Source organism: Arachis stenosperma, chromosome 10 (genome assembly GCF_014773155.1).
Source record: "Arachis stenosperma cultivar V10309 chromosome 10, arast.V10309.gnm1.PFL2, whole genome shotgun sequence".
NCBI lineage: Eukaryota > Viridiplantae > Streptophyta > Magnoliopsida > Fabales > Fabaceae > Arachis > Arachis stenosperma.
The window spans coordinates 9,422,951-9,428,735 of NC_080386.1; the positions used below are offsets into that span (position 1 = coordinate 9,422,951).

A 5,785-nucleotide genomic window follows, 5' to 3' on the forward strand; every position below is an offset into this window, starting at 1 on the left:
ACCGGGCCAACCGGACCCAAAGTGGGCCCTTGGCCCAACATAACTAAACCAAAACCCTAGTTTTCAGCACTCTCTCTCCTCACACAACACCAAACATGCTGAAAAGAGAGGAAATGGGGGAAGAACACTCTCTCAAAACTCTATCTCTCACTTGATCTTCAAACCACCATAACTTTTGATCTAGAGCTCCGATTGCCGCTCCGTTTGCGGCCACGCGTTCACCGCGGAGAGCTCTACAAAACCCATACAATCAATCTTGAGGTAAGCCACAAGTTTCTGTTCGAAATTCCAGCCCTTATTTTTGAGTTTCATGGGTAAAATGTTGAGATTTTGGGTTCTTTGATGTTATAGGACCCAACTCTCTTGAAGGAGAAGGTTAATCTTATCTCCTTGGACCTTGGGTGTGGTAAGATTCTCAACCCTAGTGTATTTTGTTGTTCTATGATGTTTGGGTATTGAGATGTTGTATATGGGTATGATGATTGTGGCTTAGGTTGTATATGTGTGGATATTGGAGCTTGATTGGTGATTTTGAAAAGCTTGAAAAAGGGATTTGGTGGTGAAAAATATGTTCTTGGAGGTGTTGAGGCCTTGAGAGCTTGTGGATAAGTGGTTTGGAAGTGCTCCGGTGGAGCTTGGGAAAGTCGGCTAAGGTATGGTTTCGGTTTCCCGTATCTAATATGTAATGTGGTAGGAAATACTTAGGCTAGAGGCCCTAAGATAGACATTGAATTGTTGATGTTGTTAAATAATTGAGATATATGATGTGGTCATATATGTGATGATGATTATTGATGCCTTGGTGGTATGATGTATGAGAAATATGCATGTTGTGATATATGCTTGATGATTGGTTATGGTTGAATTGTGGGTTGAACCATGTTGATGGTGAGTATGATGTTGATTATGTACAATAATGATTTATTGGAATTGGTGTTGTTGAGAATTGGCATGAGGAATAGTATATGATATGTCAATGTGTTTGAGTTTGAGCCACTTGGGTGAAGTGGGGTAAAATGATGAGATAGTGATTTTGGTAAATTGTGGTAAAGTGTGTTGAGGAGGCTTGATGTTGAATTTGATATATTTTGATTGGTTTCAAAGAAAAGGGGTGAAATTGGCATGTTTTGATAGATTTTGAAAAGAGTTGAAAATGGCTTGTTTTGAAAATGGCACCTTGTGGTTTTGTATGAAAATATGGTTTTTGGGCATACTTTGACGGGACATAACTTGGACTACAGATCATTGTTTTGTGCCAAATCTATTTAGAAATGAAATTGGATCCGGGATGTCCATGCCGTTCGAAGAATGGGTGAAAAACGATTTAAAATGAGGAAGTTATGTCCGTCGGAAGATTGGGGTTTAAATCTGTAAATTCTGCAACTTTTAACTTAGAAAATTTTTAGCAGAATGACCCCTTGCGCGTGGGCGCACCTGGCGCGTACGCGCCGATCTTCCAGAAAGCGCCATCCACGCGTGCGCGTGGTGTGCGCGGGCGCGCCGATGGTGCTGCACCCAATGCCCAGCCATTTTCCAGAGAGTTATGCCAGAATTGTGCCAGTGTTGTGCCTGGGGCACGAGAACACCCGCGCGTATGCGTGGTTGACGCGTGCGCGTCGATTGGCAAATTTGTAATCCACGCGTTAGTGTGCATGACGCTTGCGCGTTGATGAGTTTTTGAGGCCATCCATGCGTACGCGTGGAGTGCGCGTACGCGTGGCCCTGTTTTCATCCCAAAGTTGATTTTTGAGTTTTAAAAGCCGAATCTCATACTTCTAAGCCTCCGATCTCACCATTTATGTCTTAAATCATTATGACATGCCTAGCTATTAAAAAGGGGCTAGTGAATGAGGTAACTTACGAGTGAAGCAAGGGAAAAATAAATGATCAATGAGGATCAAAGATGATTATGTGAGATGCGGATGATGGTGGTGGAAGTGCTTGTTGTGCCATAGGCCGAAGGGCTATAAGTGTTAATGAAACGGCTGGTTATGGATTTAACCGTGAGCCGGAAAGGCTGTGTATGATATGAATATTGGCTGGTTCTGGACTGAACCGTGAGCCGGATGGCTGATATGGATGTTGATCCATGAATGAGAATTCATGCATGTTTATGCTGAATTATTGATAATTGAGATTTGCACTTCCACTATCAGAGGCACGAGATCCCTGGGAGGAAGCAGTGGCTAGCCACCACGTGCTCCAGGTGGAGGCTCGAGACTCTGTTGACCCTATGTCGTAAGTGTGGCCGGGCACTGTGAAAGACCCGGATGAGCTCGCCCCCGAAATATTCACCAGTGAGGGTGATGGATATGGATCATGTGTATGATCAAGTTTATAACGAGTATAACTCGAGTTGGGGATGCGCGACAGAGGGACAGTCCAATGGTTAGCGACCAGGACTTGTCGGGTTGGCTCTATAACCGACAAGATGATATCATCAGCCACTAGGGACAGGCATTCATCATATGCATACTATGTGAATTGTTTGAGATTGCCTACTTGACTGCATACTATTTGCTAATTGTCTAACTGCCTTAATTGTTCCTATTTGTATATTTCTTGTTTGATATAACTGTGTTTGCTACATTATATCCTGCTGGTGGTCGGGAGGTTTGAAGGAATTGGAAAGGGAAGTATTAGTTAGACTGAAAAATCTTTAGTCAGATGCCCTTATATGGTTTAGCTTGTTTATAAGCTTTGATATTATCTGGAGGAAGCTTTAGGATTGCCTTTGGCTTTCCTCTATTATTATGTATTATATATGTGGAAGCTGTTACCATGCTGGGGACCTCTAGTTCTCACCCATGCGGATTTTGTGGTTTTCAGATGCAGGACGTGAGGTTTCCCGCTGAGGCATGCTGGAGACTTCTAGATTTGCGAAGATCCTTTGTTCTCGGGACTATGTTTTGGTTTATATATTTTGCTTAGATACTTTTATCTCCACTAAATAATACAAACTGTGATGACTCCTCTTATGGGAGATTTTGGAGAATAGGTTCCTGTATTTGTGTCCCTTTGGGTTTCCTTTGGGGTTTTTCTTATTTTATCATATGTATATATTGCTATGCTCGGACCGGTTATCTTCGCAGCCGGATCTTGAGTCTTGATATTCCTGTTTTTGACACTCCTTTGTATATATATAATCTCGCGTTGGTTATCCTTGTTCGTTACGTTATCGATCGGAGTGTTGCGCTTTCGAGTTGCGATTTTTGTTTACCCCTTTTTCTACAAAGGCTCCTAGTTATAATTAATCATTCATACTACTATACGTACTAAATTTTTATTTTAGAGGTCGTAATACCTTGCCATCTCTGAATTATGACTTAAGCATAAGACTCTGTATGGTAGGGTGTTACAAGTATGACCATTTTTCTAATTGAGTTCTTGTATAACTTGGAAAAGCTCTTTACTTGAACAACAGCTTGAAAACATATTCTCCTAAATTTCTAATTATCTGGACTTAACGGGATACATGACATATAATCCTCTTATATTTGGGTAATTAGGATTTTTGTGGCATATAAACTAGAATTAAGCTTCACCCTCTAATTAGAATTAAGTGACCAAGGAATTGGCGGTTGATGAATTTTAGAGGAGACTAAAATGGTCTAAGGAATTAGGGTTTAGTCAAATATAGTTTGCCATAAATTAAATCTTGCATGATTAAAATAGTTAATAAGAAAAGTCAATCAGAAAAATAGATATCTCTGAAATCTTAACTGTTTTCTCCATATATTATTCATCTCAATTTACTGCTTGCTTTATTAATATTCTAAATTTACTATTAATGCTTTTGAACCTTCAAACACTATTTTCTACTTGTCTGACTAAGCCAATCACTCAATCATTGTTGCTTGATCCATCAATTCTCGTGGGAACAATCCTCACTCATCTGAGGTATTACTTGGTACGACCCGATGCACTTGCCGATTAGTTTGTGATTATAAATTTTGCACAAAATTTTTGACACCATTACCGAAAATTAATTATAATTAACAACTACTCGTTTCTTAAATTAGATAATTTTTTTAATTAATTTTATTTTAGTATTATTAATTTTTATTTCTTTATTTGTTTATTTTTATTCCCGCAATTCTTTTTCTTTTCTTCTTTCTTTCGTTCTTTCATTCGTACCCCCTCCCCTGCTGTTTCATTCTCGTTTCCCATTCCCCTGTCCCCTCTTTGGTTTTATTTTATTTTTTTTCTTATCTTTTGATTTTTATAAAAACTTACGGCATTCCTTTTTTTATTTTTCTTTTATTTTTATTCCCTTTTATTTTTGTTTTTGTTTTCTTTCATTATATTTTTTTCTATATTCTATTAGTTTTGTTTCATTTTTATCTTTAATCTTAAAAATATATAAAAAAAGAAATTTTATCATATAATTTTTTTAATTTCTAAAATTAAGTTTGGTGTCCCTAGTTATTTTTATTTTAATTTTTCTGTTTATTTTTTTATAATTTTTGAAATTTTTCGGCTTTAATTATTTAGTTGTTTTATTTTATTTCTTTTACACAGGTTACCTCGCTAGGAATTCTCTACACTCTGACGTAGAGATTCCCATCTTTTCTTGTTTTCTGTCTGTTTATGCGTAGGAACAGCGACAAAGAACCTCTCTTAGACTTTGATCCTGAACCTGAAAGGACTTTCAGACGGCGTTTGCAACAAGCAAGACTTTACAAGGCTGCAAAATCCACTATGGATCACAATAATGCTGCTAATGCCAATGTGGCAAATCCAATTGGAAATGAACAACCCAGAAGAGTGCTTGGCTCTTACACTGCTCCTACTGCAGATCTTTATGGAAAAAGCATTGTGGTGTCTCCTATAGCTGCAAACAACTTTGAGTTGAAGCCACAACTGGTCACTCTGGTGCAACAAAACTGTCAGTATCATGGCCTTTCTCAAGAAGACCCAAATCAGTTTATTTCTAATTTTCTGCAGATTTGTGATACTGTGAAGACAAATGGAGTGAACCCTAAGGTGTACAAATTCATGCTCTTTCCATTTGCTCTAAAGGATAGAGCAAAACTGTGGCTAGATTCTCAACCCAAGGAGAGTCTAGATACTTGGGACAAGATTGTTACTGGGTTTCTTACTAAATTTTTTCCACCGAAAAAGCTGACTAAGCTTAGGGTGGAGGTTCAGACCTTCAGGCAGAAGGATGGTGAGACCCTTTATGAAGCTTGGGAGAGATACAAGCTACTGACCAGACAATGTCCTCCGGACATGTTTTCTAAATGGACTCAGTTATACATCTTTTATGAAGGCTTGGGTGAAATGTCCAAGATGTGTTTAGATAATTCTGCAGGTGGTTCATTGCACATGAAGAAGACATCGGAAGAAACTATTTGAACTTATTGAGTTGGTTACTAGCAACCAATATTTACACTCTTCTAACAGGAATCCTGTGAACTCTGAGACTACTCAGAAGAGAGTTGTTTTGGAAGTGGAAGCTGTTGATGCCATTCTTGCTCAGATCAAGCTTTTGACTCAGCAACTACATCTAATTACTCAACAGTTGAGTGGAATGCAAGTTTCAGCTGTCAATACTTAGAATGCACATCTAGAGGTCACTTATGACATGACAAGTAATTTTATGTAAAATGAAAATTATGATTATGCTCAATCTTCTTTTGAACAGGTCAATTACATGGGGAGTGCTCCAAGAGATCCCAATAATGATCCCTATTCTAAGACCTACAATCAGGGATGGAGAAATCACCCAAATTTTGGGTGGAGAGAGCAACCTTAGAGGCCACAAAATTTTAATAATAATTCT

The 5,785-nt window shown here is 38.4% G+C and overlaps 1 non-coding gene across 1 annotated transcript; it reads right to left on the reverse strand.

Moving 5' to 3' along the window:
* Nucleotides 1–5,130: 5,130 nt before the first annotated feature.
* On the reverse strand, nucleotides 5,131–5,239 carry LOC130958694 (small nucleolar RNA R71). Its single transcript, XR_009077803.1, has one exon. It is a non-coding gene; the product is annotated as a small nucleolar RNA R71 (small nucleolar RNA).
* Nucleotides 5,240–5,785: the final 546 nt, after the last annotated feature.